The 16,869-nt window shown below is 37.3% G+C and overlaps 1 long non-coding RNA gene across 1 annotated transcript; it reads left to right on the top strand.

Annotated features, from left to right (window-relative positions):
- Positions 1-14,433: 14,433 nt before the first annotated feature.
- LOC145656900 (uncharacterized) lies at positions 14,434-15,333 on the top strand. The gene is made up of 3 exons (XR_014122489.1): positions 14,434-14,470; positions 14,941-15,011; positions 15,246-15,333. It is a non-coding gene; the product is annotated as an uncharacterized LOC145656900 (long non-coding RNA).
- The last annotated feature ends 1,536 nt before the right edge of the window (positions 15,334-16,869 follow it).

Here is a 16,869-nt window from a genome sequence, read left to right as displayed (position 1 = left end):
GATAGATACATATCTACCGATACATACATAACAATACATACCTATAGAGAGATAGACAGATACATACCTACCGATACATACATGCAGATAGAGAAATAGATACATACGTAGCGATACATGCGTGCAGATGGACAGACAGAATCATACATAACTATACATACCTGTAGAGAGAGAGAGAGATAGATAAATACCTACAATTACATACCCATAGATGGAAAGACAGATACATAAACAACTATACATACCTAAAGAGAGATAGAGATACATACTTACCGATACATACCTGCAGATAGATAAATACATAGATACATACTTACTGATACATGCCTGCAGATGGACAGACAGATTCATACATAACTATACATACCTATAGAGAGAGAGAGAGATAAATACCTACAGATATGTACCTATAGATGTATAGACAGATACATAAACAACTATACATACCTAAAGAGAGAGCGACATATACATACCTATCGATACATACCTGCAGATAGAAAAATACATAGACACCTACTTACCAATACATACCTGCAGATGGATAGACAGATACCTACATAACAATACATACCTATAGAGAGATAGATAGATACATACCTAGCGATACATACCTGCAGACAGATAAACACATAGATATACACTTACCGATACATACCTGCAGATGGAAAGACAGATACATACATAACTATACATACCTATAGACAGATAGATAGATACATACCTACTGATACATACGTGCAGATAGATAAATACATAGATAGATACTTACCGATACATACCTGTAGGTGGATACACAGGTACATACATAACTTTACATATCAATAGAGAGATAGATAGATACATACCTACCGATACATACGTGCAGATAGATAAATACATAGATACATACTTACCGATACATACCTGTAGGTGGCCAGACAGATACATACATAACAATACATAACTATAGACAGATAGATAGATACATACCTACCGATACGTACCTGCGGATACATACATAACTATACATACCTACAGAGAGATATATAGATACATACCTACCGATACCTACATGCAGATAGATAAATACATAGATACATACCTAGCGATACATAACTGCAGACAGATAAATATATACACTTACCGATACATACCTGCAGATGGACAGACAGATATAGACAGAACTATACATACCTATAGACAGATAGATAGATACATACCTACCGATACGTACCTATAGATGGACAGACAAATACATAAACAACTATACATACCTAAAGAGAGACAGACAGATACATACCTATCGATACATACCTGCAGATAGATAAATACATAGATATACACTTACCGATACATACCTGCAGATGGACAGAGATATATACATAACTATACATACCTGTATAGAGAGAGAGATAGATAAATACCTACAGTTACATACCCATAGATGGATAGACAGATCCATAAACAACTATACATACCTAAAGAGAGATAGATAGATACATACTTACCGATACATACGTGCAGATAGATAAATGCATAGATACATACTTACCGATACATACCTGTAGGTGGATAGACAGATATATACATAACTATACATACCGACAGACAGATAGATAGATACATACCTACCGATACATACATGCAGATATATAAATACATAGATACATACCTGCAGATGGACAGACAGATATAGACAGAACTATACATACCTATAGACAGATAGATAGATACATACCTACCGATACGTACCTATAGATGGATAGACAAATACATAAACAACTATACATACCTAAAGAGAGACAGACAGATACATACCTATCGATACATACCTGCAGATAGATAAATACATAGATATACACTTACCGATACATACCTGCAGATGGACAGAGATATATACATAACTATACATACCTGTATAGAGAGAGAGATAGATAAATACCTACAGTTACATACCCATAGATGGATAGACAGATCCATAAACAACTATACATACCTAAAGAGAGATAGATAGATACATACTTACCGATACATACGTGCAGATAGATAAATGCATAGATACATACTTACCGATACATACCTGTAGGTGGATAGACAGATATATACATAACTATACATACCGACAGACAGATAGATAGATACATACCTACCGATACATACATGCAGATATATAAATACATAGATACATACCTGCAGATGGACAGACAGATATATACATAACTATACATACCTATAGATAGATAGATAGATAGATAGATAGATAGATAGATAGATAGATAGATAGATAGATAGATAGATAGATACATACCTACCGATACGTACCTATAGATGTATAGACAGATACATAAACAACTATACATACCTAAAGAGAGATAGATAGATACATACCTACTGATACATACCTGCAGATAGAAAAATACATAGACACCTACTTACCAATACATACCTGCAGAAGGATAGACAGATACATACATAACAATACATACCTATAGAGAGATAGATAGATACACACCTACCGATACATACGTGCAGATAGATAAATACATAGATACATACTTACCGATACATACCTATAGATGGATAGACAGATATGTATGGTTATGTATGTATCAATAGAGAGGTAGATAGATACATACCTACCGATACGTACCTATAGATGGATAGACAGATACATAAACAACTATACATACCTAAAGAGAGATAGATAGATACATACCTACTGATACATACCTGCAGATAGAAAAATACATAGACACCTACTTACCAATACATACCTGCAGAAGGATAGACAGATACATACATAACAATACATACCTATAGAGAGATAGATAGATACACACCTACCGATACATACGTGCAGATAGATAAATACATAGATACATACTTACCGATACATACCTATAGATGGATAGACAGATATGTATGGTTATGTATGTATCAATAGAGAGGTAGATAGATACATACCTACCGATACGTACCTATAGATGGATAGACAGATACATAAACAACTATACATACCTAAAGAGAGATAGACCTATCTAGAGATACCTATCGATACATACCTGCAGATACATAAATACATAGCTACATACTTATCAATACATACCTGCAGATGGATAGACAGATACATACAAAACAACACATACCTATAGAGAGATAGATAGATACATACCTACCGATACATACTTACAGATAGATTACATATATACATACTTACCAATACATACCTATAGATGGATAGGCAGATACATACATAACTATACATATCAATAGAGAGATAGATAGATACATACCTACCGATACATACATGCTGATAGATAAAAACATATACATACTTACCAATGCATACCTGCAGATGGATAGATACATACCTATAGATACATACCTGCAGACAAATAGCTAGATCCATACTTACTGATACATACCTGTAGATGGATAGACAGATACATACCTACCAATACATACCTACAGATAGATACATATATACCTACTGATACATATGTATAGATAGATACTTACAGTGAGAGAGATAGATACCTACCAATACATACCTACAGATGGACAGATGCTTACCTACCAATACATACCTGCAGATAGATATAGTTACATACCTACCGATATAGATAGATAGAGCGATAGATACATACATACATACAGACACATAGATACAGATAGATGCATACATACATACGTACATACACAGATAGATAGATAGACACTTACATACAGATACATACATACATACATACATAGATACATCCAAACATACATACGTACATAGATACATACATACATATATACATACATACATACAGATACATAGTTACAGATGGATACATACATACAATCATACACAGATACATATTTACAGATAGATAGATAGATACAGATACATAGTTACAGATACATAGATACATACATACAGATACAAACATACATACGTACATAGATAGATAGATACATACATAAATACAAACAAGCATACATAGATACATAGTTACAGATGGATACATACATACATACATACATACAAATACATAGTTAGATAGATACATACATACATACACAGATACATAGTTACATACGTACATAGATACATAGATACATACATACATACAGATACGTACGTACATACATACGCAGATAGATAGATAGATAGATAGATAGATAGATAGATAGATAGATAGATAGATAGATAGATAGATACATACATACACAGATACAGTACAGATACTTACATACATACAGATACAGATACAGATACATAGATACACAGATAGATACATACATACATAGATACAGATAGATACGTACATAAATAGATACATAGTTACAGATAGATAGATAGATAGATACATATATACATACATACATACAGATACATAGTTACAGATGGATACATACATACAATCATACACAGATACATATTTACAGATAGATAGATACAGATACATAGTTACAGATACATAGATACATACATACAGATACAAACATACATACGTACATAGATAGATAGATACATACATAAATACAAACAAGCATACATAGATACATAGTTACAGATGGATACATACATACATACATACATACAAATACATAGTTAGATAGATACATACATACATACACAGATACATAGTTACATACGTACATAGATACATAGATACATACATACATACAGATACGTACGTACATACATACGCAGATAGATAGATAGATAGATAGATAGATAGATAGATAGATACATACATACACAGATACAGTACAGATACTTACATACATACACAGATACAGATACATAGATACACAGATAGATACATACATACATAGATACAGATAGATACGTACATAAATAGATACATAGTTACAGATAGATAGATAGATAGATAGATAGATACATACATACACACACAGATACATAATTACAGATACACAGATGCATACATACATACATAGATACATACAAACATACAAAAGTAATTAGATACACGTAGGAAGACAAAGAAGAATTTTAGGTCTACCTTTGATATCGAAGAAATCAAGAATTGTCCTAACTATCCAATATGAGGAAAAGGCACGCAATCGTTATTTTGCAGTGTCGGTTTGCGCTCTGACCGTAATGTCAACACCGCGTGCAGTCGGACCTTTATAAAATAACTTGTTCTATTCTGTCTCACACACACACACACACACACACACACACACACACACACACACACACACACACACACACACACACACACACACACACACACACACAGTGACGTCATATACACCACTGTGTCGTTTTAGCGTGATTAAAATAGGCTACTCACAGGACTGTTACGGATCTTTTGCTTTGACTAGCTAGGTTAGCTAAATCAGCTAGGTTAGCTAGCTAGCTAACTATTCGACGAAACTGAGTATACAAACGCAATGGTAAAAACCTGTGGTAAAAAGACCAAAACCTTAAGTAAATTGTTAACTGTTAAAAAATAGATTTCTAAAGCCTGGATTATGAAATATTGGGAGATAGAGGCGACAATGCAGCGCTAAAGACAAAAAAGCAATTTTAACCGCAGTTATGAGTGGCAGCACCAGCAATCGCAGGTGTGAGTGGCATTATATTTACATTTACCCTCCACATCCTTTGTGTCTGTATATTCGTCCTCGATGCGTCCAGTACACCATCTCCAGAAACGCCTCATTTTTCCTCTGTCCTCTTCAGTGACTTTCCACAGACTGATTTGTAAAGGTGTTCATGGGATTCCCCTCACATGTGACATCAGGCCACAGGACATATGGGGTTCTAAAGTTCCAAGAGTGTAGATGAGTTGTTTTTCTTTGAATTTCCTAATTTCATTGCTGCCATAGCAACAACTGGCAATGCAAACAGACGTGTCATTAATGCAGTGACTCTACCTCAACCTGGATTGATTAACCATGTACGGCTCACCGGAGACTGTGATACATATAACATCCCAAAGTGTACTTCATTCTGAGCAAAATCTAACTAGCCTCATTACTGCTGAACTATGAGGGGCCCTTTAGGGAGAAATCAGGGAAACACGACTTGTACATACATATGAAACATTTTCACATAAATAGCCTACTACTTACATTTGTGTATAATAATTTAAACTTGCATATACACGCACTTGCCCACTCAATCCCTGGTGCGTAAACATAGAGTTGCACTATGCTTATGTTGGTATGGGGATGTCTGTGTGTATATAACAATTTTCTGTGCGCCCGGAAGTCATTTCATTGTAACTTCAAGGCAGATATTTAACATGTGTACAGTGCGTATAATAGACAGAGGAAGACTGTTGAACTATTAATATTACGACAGTTATTGACATTTGTGTAATAAGTAGTGCTTCTCTTAATGACAAATGTAACTTTTCCCATATAGAATTGTGTGCTTTATATTGTTTGGAGGAACTTTTTCTTCTCATTTAGAAATATGTTCACTAAGTGCTCAGATTGTCTTATTATTTATTATGCTCAGTCTCAGCATTTTTGGCAGATTTCACCACGTTATTACGAACGTGGATACGTCATCTTATAATTATAAGCAGTGTGAGATGTGAAGCTAAGCGAATCACATGTGCAGAATTTCTAACAATAGCCTGTTTTGTATAGCCTGGCTAACTGACCAATCAGTGAAATTAAATGTGGCTGCTGAGCTTGTTGCAGCTGGGTCAATTTAATTTGATTTAATTGTGTTTAATTTTAAACTCAGCTGCGTGCCATGAGACACAAGTTAATCTGAGCATTTTTTTTTTGTTCTAGCTGTAAGATAACGCCGACTTAACCTAGCCATGTTTTAGTTCGCTTGAAATAATTGAGGTTCATCGCTAGAGGGTGCTGTTCACTTTTTTTCTTTTTTCTTTTTGTATTATTGATCAGGAAAAAACTGAAATAGATGAGGTGGACGTTTTCTATGTATGATATGGAATTTGAGTATATGAGTGAATGTTACTATGTAAATGTGTAAGAATTTGTGGATAAGATTATTATGAGATTATTTATAATCAAACGACTACATTATACAACCACATCTTCCTTTTATTTACATATAATACAGATATTTTATTTACAGAGCAGCTCCTCATTGGTTCAGCTCAGAAGCTTCTTTTTGATGTCCTCTTTCTCCAGGTACTCCTGCAGAATTTGTAGATAAGATTATTATGAGATTATTTATAATCAAATGACTACACTATGCAACCACATCTTCCTTTTATTTACATATTATACAGATATTTACAGATATTTATATTTTACTTACAGAGCAGCTCCTCATTGGTTTGGCTCAGAAGCTTCTTTTCAATGTCCTCTTTCTCCAGGTAGTCCTGCAGTTTAGGCATCTCATCTGCCAACCGCCTGAGGGCAGAAGAGACGTGGTGTGAAGCTTAGCCTGCTGTTAAAGGCTACAGATATAGTACATCTGTGAGGCTAAAAGCGCTTATTATATGAAGCCTTATAGAGGTCATTTGGAATGATCTCTTTCGATCAACCCTAATGTAACCCTTACAAACTTTCATGAACTCATTTGAATAACACTACCATAGCCCTTTGAATAACACTACCATAGCCCTTAAGAACTTTCCTAAAATTTTTTAGGATGTTCTGAACAGATTATCTCTTAAAGGTTAAATCCCTCAAAGGTCTTAGTCCTGCTCATCCCACATGCTGATGTGTGAGTGAAACAGTGCAGAGGTGTAGAGACCTGGACTTGGCGGCATGCAGGGCTTTCCTGGCAATTAGTGCTGCCGGAGAACCAGAACATGCTTCCACATCCAGTATATTTTACTCCAGTTATTCTTTTTATGAGCCTACACACACACACACACACACACACACACACACACCACACACCACACATTGGCTTTTACTTTGCTTAAAAAAGGAGGGAAGATAGGTTAAAAAAGAAAATATTGTGCACTGACCATAACTCTATTAACATGCTCACTCAGAGTTAACACAGATCACCACACGGGGGTGATGTCCGAGTTGAAATACCTTTGAATATAATTTACTTGAATATCAGTTTTCCTTCAATCCGGCAATGGTCATTTTCATGTGTCTTACTTGCCTGTTTTATGCTTATTCATATCCCCCAAAAGTCTGTTTAGACAAGCGGTACGTTTAAGCTCTTTCGTGGTGCATTTGACATACGAGTTTATCTTTTGCTCATAATGCATTAATGACATTTACCATCTCCAGTTAACAATTTACTTCAGGTTTTGGTCTTTTTACACAGGTTTTTACCATAGCGTTTGTGTACTCAGTTTCGTCGAATAGTTAGCTAGCTAACCTAGTGCCTGTGTGTGTGATAGTTAGGACAACTCTTGATTTCTTCGATATCAAAGGTAGACCTAAAATTCTTCTTTATGTCTTTCTGTGTGCATGTATGTTTGTATGTATCTATCTCTCTATAGGTATGTATTGTTATGTATGTATCTGTTTATCCATCTACAGGTATGTATCGGTAACGTACCGATGGATAGACAGTGAGGGAAGCCCATTGTAGGTATGTGACCTACAACCTTCACCTGTCTGTCTTTAAGTGGGTTTCCCCTAAGGCTGGATTTTAAGGCCCTGTTTTGGGTCTACACTGAACACCATCAGTCCATCCAACAGTCCATCATCTTAGCCATTCATCTACCCACCTCTGCCCTGAAGTCATTCCCCTCAGTCCTAGCTTAGCTAGGTCCTCCCTCCTTGTTTGATCAATCTCCCTCTCTTTTTCTATCTAGCTCTTTGTTTTTTCACATTGCACAAGAAACGTTTGTGCGCAATTAGACACGCACGCACGCACGCACGCACAAACACGCACACACACTCGTGCTCACACGCACACACTCGCGCGCACACACACACACACACATGCACATGTGTACACACACACACATATGCTGTACTGACTCTGTAGTCTAACTCAGAGCATTTTAAATTTAAAAAATTCCATTGAGATTAAGCTGCAAAACCACATCTTTAATTTGAGAAATTAACATCAATAATGGATGAACTATACAATAATAACTGCTCAGTTTGTTCTGAATCCTCTTATTTAACGGGACCATGAGTAACTGGCCCCATGGCTGCTTGTTTCTCAGCCAGCTGTTTGTCATTACGTTATTAGATCCTGCACTAGAGAGCTAGCAAAGGTCTAGAACAAACCCATTTAATACACAAAAAGGTCTGGAGTAAACGCCTTCACATCACTTAGAGTGTGGCCTCCTTATAGACTGTCTTGTAGGTGTAGTGATGGAGTACCAAACTCCCTCTCATTAACTGTAAACCTGGAATGTATTTATGATGGCCAGTAACCTGAATTTCCAACACCCTAGACAATGCAGACTCAGTACGGTATGCTGCCTTCTCTATTCAATTGCCGTTAAGGGTTCTTATTGATGGGTTGGGATTATAGAATTATGGTGTATTAACAGATTATTGCTTCTGTGTGCTTTGGATGACATGCCCAAATCCACCTGAATATGTCAAAGCCAATCCAGGTGGTGTTTATATGAGTAAGGTTTATATGAGTAATCTTCATCACTGCCCACTGGTTCTCTGGCAGCTCCAAGCGCAGACATGACGAGCGTGAAGAAGTGGGCGCCTTCGCCTCTCCGGGTCCTACACCTGTCCGCCAGGCTCTTCTCACACCCACGCGCTTCCAGTCAGTGGGGGCGGCCTCCCACGACCCCCGCCCACAGCACTTCTCGCGGACGTGCAATGCTGTGCACTTCCTGTGTCAAATGTATGGGTTCGGCGTGCCACTCTACAACGTGCGCTATCATACCAACACCAATGGCTTACTCTGTGTCAACTACAGCGTGCTGGTACCAGGGTTATCCGAACCGTTCTGCGGTGCTGCCGAAGTTCTCCCCTGCCCCAACAACAACAACATGGAGGAGGAGGCCCACCACACCGCAAGGCCATGGGTCATGCCTAGAGTTACTGCTGTTACTTCTCAGTTTGAATAAGCTTGGTTCATTTTGTTGTTTGAATTCTCATGTTTACCGATGTTTTATGTTATGTTTTTTCTTAAGTTGTATAATGTTTTAATTATGCAGTAAGAGTTTCCAGTTTGTAAAGGCTTTTTGTGGTTTTTGCATGTAGATGAGTTCACAATTTTGACTGTGTTGCACATTAAAAAAGAAAGTTGTTGGATACATTTCTCCCTCTTTTCCCACAGATATTAAAAATGTTTTCATTGACTGGGGGGGGGGGGGTTTACACCTGTCAAAGCGTAATGCAAGTGTCCTAATGTGAGCTTGGGCAGGACAGAAACCTCCCATGGAGCAGAACAGCAAAAGCTCGTTTAATTTTCATTTTCAGTAGGTATACAGACCGTGAAAATGGGGCTTCTGGCTTTTTGGGTTTTAAGCAGGAAGTGTCAGAAAAGTTACCACAGGGATAACTGACTTGTGGCGGCCAAGCGTTCATAGCGACGTCGCTTTTTGATCCTTCGATGTCGGCTCTTCCCATGATTGCGAAGCAGAATTCACCAAGCGTTGGGTTGTTCACTCACTAACAGGGAACGTGAGGTGGGTTTAGACCGTCATGAGACAGGTTAGTTTTACCCTACTGATGATGTGATGTTGCAACAGTAATCCTGCTCAGTATGAGAGGAACCGCAGGTTCAGACATTTGGTGCGTGTGGGATTATGACTGAACGCCTCCAAATCAGAATCCTCCCGGACCCCAGTGAGCAAAGACACGTGTGAACGGACCAGGGATTCAGCTGCAAAGCATGTTTGTGGAGAACCTGGTGCTAATTGACCTTAAATGACCTGATTCTGGGCCAGGTTCTTGTGAGTGGCAGAGCAGCTACGTTGCTGCGATCCATTGAAAATTAGCCCTTGATCCAATCTAAGAGGTTTAGCCCGAGGAGGGGGGCTTAAGTGTGGTCCCTAAAGGGTCGGCTGGTGCGCTGCATTCCTGGAGGTCTGGAGCTCCGGAATGTAGCATGGGACATGGTGAGGAGTGTGTCCAGGTGAGTATGTGCTGTGCTGGGCATGAGTGATGGAGCGTAGTGCCCTGGAGGTATGGATGTTCCATAAGGGGAAATGATGTGGAGTGTGCCCAGGTGAGGATGCACTTAGTCGAAGCTTTCTCTCTCCTCCTGCCGTATACTCCCCAACTCGTTGCAGTGCCGACGTAGAGCATGTGGCCGCACGTTTGCTTGCAGCGTCCAGTATTAGTATATCCTATACACACAAACCCCATTCAACCGCCCAGCACGGCTGTCAGAGGGGGTGTGTGACTGTCGATCTACAACAGGTGGTAGTAACACTGAAAGAACTTTTTTAAAGCCAGAATTTACCGAATTTATTTTTTCACATTACATTCTATATTACATAAAGTCATTTACTTCAGATCTCAAGGCAGAGCTGTATGGCAAATAGTAAATTGTTAATACAGATTTTTTTTTTGTATTATTAATAGGTTAATAATATTAGTTTATTCGATCAAGTAGGCTAACGCTGGGTATTGTTAACACCATCAACTACAATGTGTTTATTTCCTTACCTTTATTTACATTCTGAGTGTAAAATCTCATATTTACGTAAACATTCACATAAAAGATTCACAATCTTTTCATCATGAGTGGGCATACAGAGAAACCGCTTTCCCAACGCGTCAGTCCGACGGGACCCCAGAGTTTAGAGCATGGACCCCTTCAGTGCACTGGTAGCCTTTACCAGAGCTGAGCTCAAGACCTGCTCCACTGGGTTGAGCTCCGGTCCCGGTGACCAGAACAATTTAATCAAATGTGTTGTGTTTTTTGTTCCTCTCCAAGATGTTTCAGACGCCGATATTCAGATTTGAGTCTGAGCAAGTTGAGAAACCCACTATGAGGGTTTCTGGGTGCTCTGGAGGAGCATTCAGAAGTACTTGTGACTAGAGAAACACAGCCAACCACATAAACAAGAAATAATGTCAGTAATGTTTGCGGCAGGTGTTTCAAATGTGCCCAGACTCATATTCAAAAATATCCATGTTTCAACAGTTTGAAGGAGGCCATGACACGAACAGTCTGGTGGAAATTCCACAAGATATCAAACTCCACACTCACACAAACTAGTCATTCTCCCATTTGGAACAATCCAGACTTTACCATGAACAAAAATATTAAACTTTACCTCTTGGATAGAAAAAGGCATTACACACCTTAAACATATTTATCATAAGACTTCTTTCATGTCACGCCCACAACTAGCCCCAAAATATGGTATAGAAAGCCCCAGTTCCTACAATACCATCAGCTAAGATCACCTATGTGTTCAAAAATCAATTCCGATACCTACATCCATATCAGATTTTATAAACAAACATTCTTAATTCAAAAAACCTATTATCTAAGATATACAAAATAATAGTGAAATCAAATCTCACAGTTACTCTCCCATCGAGACAATGGGAGGAAGATTTATTACTAGCCCCCGATGCCACAGTTTGGATTAAAATGTGTAATAATAATTACCACATGACAGCAACACTAACCCACAATGTATTCAGTACAAAATAATACATTATACTACACATTGGATGTTTAAAATTGGTTTCACAAGCTCAGCAATCTGTACATATTTTACTCAAAACACAGCTGACGATTACATTCACACCACGTGGCAGAGCACACCTATCAAGCAATTTTGGCAAGTCATCATCACCAACATATCCCATGCTTTAAATAACCATATCCATCCAACACCATCTTTATTTCTCCTAGGAGATATATCATCAACCAATATGACAGGATACTATGTATAACATTATTATATTGATATAATAAAAATATTATTGCAAAAAAACAACAAACAAAAAAAACATACTCATGAACTGGAAAACAAAAAATAATATTAGTGTCACCCAATAGAAAAATCTATTGATAGACTATGTATCAATAGAATAATTCTATTAATTATTAATCAATAACAGAACCGATCATCTAGACTGGACACCATTGATAAAATCCATACAGAGCCAATCCATAAACGATAAATATCACACTCTAATACGTGTACATATACAATCCAACATACATGTACTCGCACATAACCATATATATATATACATACATACATACATACATACATACATACACACACACACACACACACACACACACACACACACATCATTCCTGTAATGGTGCAGATGGCGAATACTTAAAAATATTCTATATACATTTTGCGTTTTTCTGTTCATCTGTCTGTCTTTTTTTAATAATAAAGCTCTAAAGGTCCTCTGATGGGGGGTAATAAATTAATATATTTATTTCTCCAGATTTCTAACTCTGAGAGAAAAAAAATGTCCTTTTACAAATTGCACCTCGGCTAGGTTTACATTCCAGGTGATTATTTTAGAATTCAAGGGGAGGAGCTGCAGGAGTTGGAAGAATTAATTAGGAAAAAAGAAGTTATCAGAGCAATAGAGGAATGAAACCCACGCAAGAATCCTAGAGCCGATGGTTTACATGAACGCTCTTCTCGCTGGAGGACTCGGGTCAGTTAACTTGCAGTTAGCTTTCAGCTATAGCTTTCATCTAGCTGCAGCAGTCAAGAGGCCAACAAATGAGAGCGCTTTGGCTGCTGTTTGCTATTATTTTCACTTATCCTTTGGTGTTTCGAAATGTTTTTTGGCATTGGACAGTATTTTTGTTGATTTATCCTCTTAAAGATTTTTTTTAAAGCCATCAAATAGAATAGGATAATTTGATTATGCCTTTAGTTCATAGATAAGTGTATTAAGTTACTTTAAAGATGAAAGAGTTAAACATTGCACTGTATACATTGACTAGATTACTACATATTTGTTATTATGTCATACTTTTTTGAGTGCCTTTAAATATTTCCTTCTCTTTTCTCGTTTGTGTTCTCCTCAAAAGTCATTTGAATGCTGCAGTAAGAAAGTGCACTTCTCAGCATTTGGCTACTTTGATAGAAAAGATTGGCGCTGACCGCTTATTGTCTGGGACAAAAGGTGTGACTAATCGAATTCTACCTGCAGTCTCCAAATTGGCGCAAGACTCTTCCCAAGAAACCAGGTTGGTACCAGGATCAGATGGAAAACTATCAAAGCTTTTCACATGCCCAGATAGTAATCTTTTGGTTTATTCTTTTAGTCTCCCAACTATGACACTCTGAAGTCAGCAAATGCAGCTAAATTGTAGAGTAATAGAAGTTTTTTAGACACAGAGTGTCTTGGCAACTGGAATTGTGTCCTGGTAAAATAAATATACTAATAAATATTGGACTCTGCTTAATTGTAGTAAATGTAGTAGACTGGTACAATTTGTTGGTGTGCTGTGAGTCACCCTTAAGTTCCTCCCTCATGGTTCTCTCATGGGAACGGGGCTGTTATTTGTCTCAGGTACTTTGGTCGCCGCATGCTACTGTTCCTTTCGTCTCATCACGACTTTGATAAGATGGTGGAAAAGTACATCCCTACCAAAGACCTGCCCACCATCAGGGCCACTGTCCTCACTCTGAAATCCAAGGTGACAATTCAGCACATATATTTGTATATATGATTAGGATTTTTAATTCCATTCAGCCACTATGCTGTAAGCTTACTGACTAAACAAAGCTTATTCACTAAACTTATTCACAGTATTAGTGAAACCCACCTCAGAGCTGACAAGGTAGACAAATGTTTTAAACAAATACTAAAGTACAGAGCAGTGCAAGGCACCACACATTGTACACAGCAGTATGTATATACAGCAAATATATTAAGCCAAAATCATATATTAAAGATGTCAGTGTACAAAAAGATGAGGCAATACAGTTGTCTCCTAGTAAATAGTTTGTGATCTCCCATTATAATAGTTCAAATATTGTATTTACAGTAAGGTATAGATATTGCACAGTGCAGTCCCAGACCCAGTAGTTAGAAACAAAGTATGAAAGAACATTTGGTCTTCATTATCTGGAGAGTCATCACCCAGTGATGCTGATGTGGATTTAGGTCCCGGGTGAGAAGCCTCAGGATACCCCTTCAGCTCGAGGCAGGCGCTATATCCCTTGCGGTGGAATGAGGTATGCCTCCTCTATAAACCGTCAACCTCAGATTGTCAGCAGGTGAATTTTTAAACAATCAAAGCAAAAAACATGAGTTCCTATTGAAACTGCTTTAATCTTTCTACTTTTTGATGGTGATTATGTTGTTGTTATTGTTGTTGTTGTTGTTTTAAATTTATTGTAACCACATTAAATTTCTTTTTATTACAATAAACCAATCCTTACATTTTCTCTCTTGTTGTGTGTGTTCAGCAAAGATGCCAGCAAAGCACAGGTCCACAGCATTGCAGACAAGACCAAGTACATCAAACAGCTTAAATACACAGACAGGACAAGGTCCAGGTGTGGGATCCTCCCAACTGTACGTGGCGGGCCAAACCACATGACTCGCGGGAGATGAGCGTTCTGTGACACTTATTGCCAAGGTGCTATTTAAACAGACTGTGAGCACACAAGGGGTCACTGACTTATGGCATGAAGCTGAACTCAGAATCAGAACAGAATGACCTCAGCAGCACTCTAGGAAGCCAATCTGATATATTCAACACTTGCTGTCTGCAGAGATGCTGAGAAGTGCTTTGCCAATTCTGTTTGATGTGTTATGAGTTATGCTTAGAGTTATGATGCCCACAAGCTGCTGTCATTTGAGGTGCATTAGTGCTGGAGGACAGGTGGAGTTTAGCAAGTAAATATGGTTGTAGCCATATTATCAACAAGGATAATGGAGTTGAGCCTGTGCAGACTTTGCTAAGATGTTGTGTATACATTTGGCTGTCAGCTGGGCCATGCACTGAACTGACCAAGTATTTTTTCTTTAACTGGAATAAAAAAATGTAAATGTTTTCAAGAATAACACGCTTCATGTGATGTTTTATGGTTTATTGTTTAAAAAATTAATGATATAGAAGTCTATTTTGGTCATGACATCAGTATGGTAAAAAATTAAATACTGGAATTAATTAAAAAAATTAAATACATGGAACAGGATAATCACAACATGATTATACAACAAATTTAATTTATATATCCAAAATGTATTAATTTTATGAGATACAATCTAGTAGTTCCTTTCTGTGATATGAAAAATATTTTGTAAAAGGGTGCTATCTGTTGTAGTTACTGATTCTTATTTTCACTTCTTATATATATATTCCTGTTAGATCATATAGAAAATTGGTCATTGTTAGTATGGCATACTCCCTTGTGTAACCCTTTTCTTTGACACGCCACCCAGCACAATATCCTTAGATTCAGCCTTAACCTTTAGGTCCTTATATGTATTGACACCCACAGTATAAGCTGTGCAATGACTGATAAATTATTTTGCTTTATACACACTACTCCAGTGTGACATTTATTTCTGTGTTCCTTTCAATAAAAAATAATCACATCATTGTGGTACAAAATTTCTTCAACAAAATTCCCTTGCTAAACAAGAGAATTCATTCTAAAAATGTGGATGATGGCAGCTGTCCCTAAACATTGTCAATTCACATCAGAGTGTAACTGGCAAACTGTCAAGACTACTGCAGCTACACATTCTTCTGTTTGAAAATGTGTGAAGATGATCACTGTAGATCATTGAGGCACCTCTATCACTGCAGATCAAACTGCCACTGATTTTACCCCTGATTTCCACTACCTGAATGCAGAGACTTTCATTCTTAAAAGGAATGAACTGAAACAAAATGCTATTTGAAAAGAATTATTGCTCATACTCTGGGGAGCTCAGATTAGATTTTAGGACATTCTCATTTACAAACAGTCTATCTATTTTTCTATTTTTATTTTTCACTATCTCAGGAAATTGCCTATGTTTATAAATGCTTACAGCTGATATCTGTCATGAACTGAAACAAAAAAGGGGTCAATCTGA

The sequence above is a fragment of the Electrophorus electricus genome, unplaced genomic scaffold, assembly GCF_041902795.1.
Source record: "Electrophorus electricus isolate QZ-2024a unplaced genomic scaffold, ASM4190279v1 Scaffold96, whole genome shotgun sequence".
Classification (NCBI taxonomy): domain Eukaryota; kingdom Metazoa; phylum Chordata; class Actinopteri; order Gymnotiformes; family Gymnotidae; genus Electrophorus; species Electrophorus electricus.
This window is presented reverse-complemented; position numbering and strand designations above follow the sequence as displayed.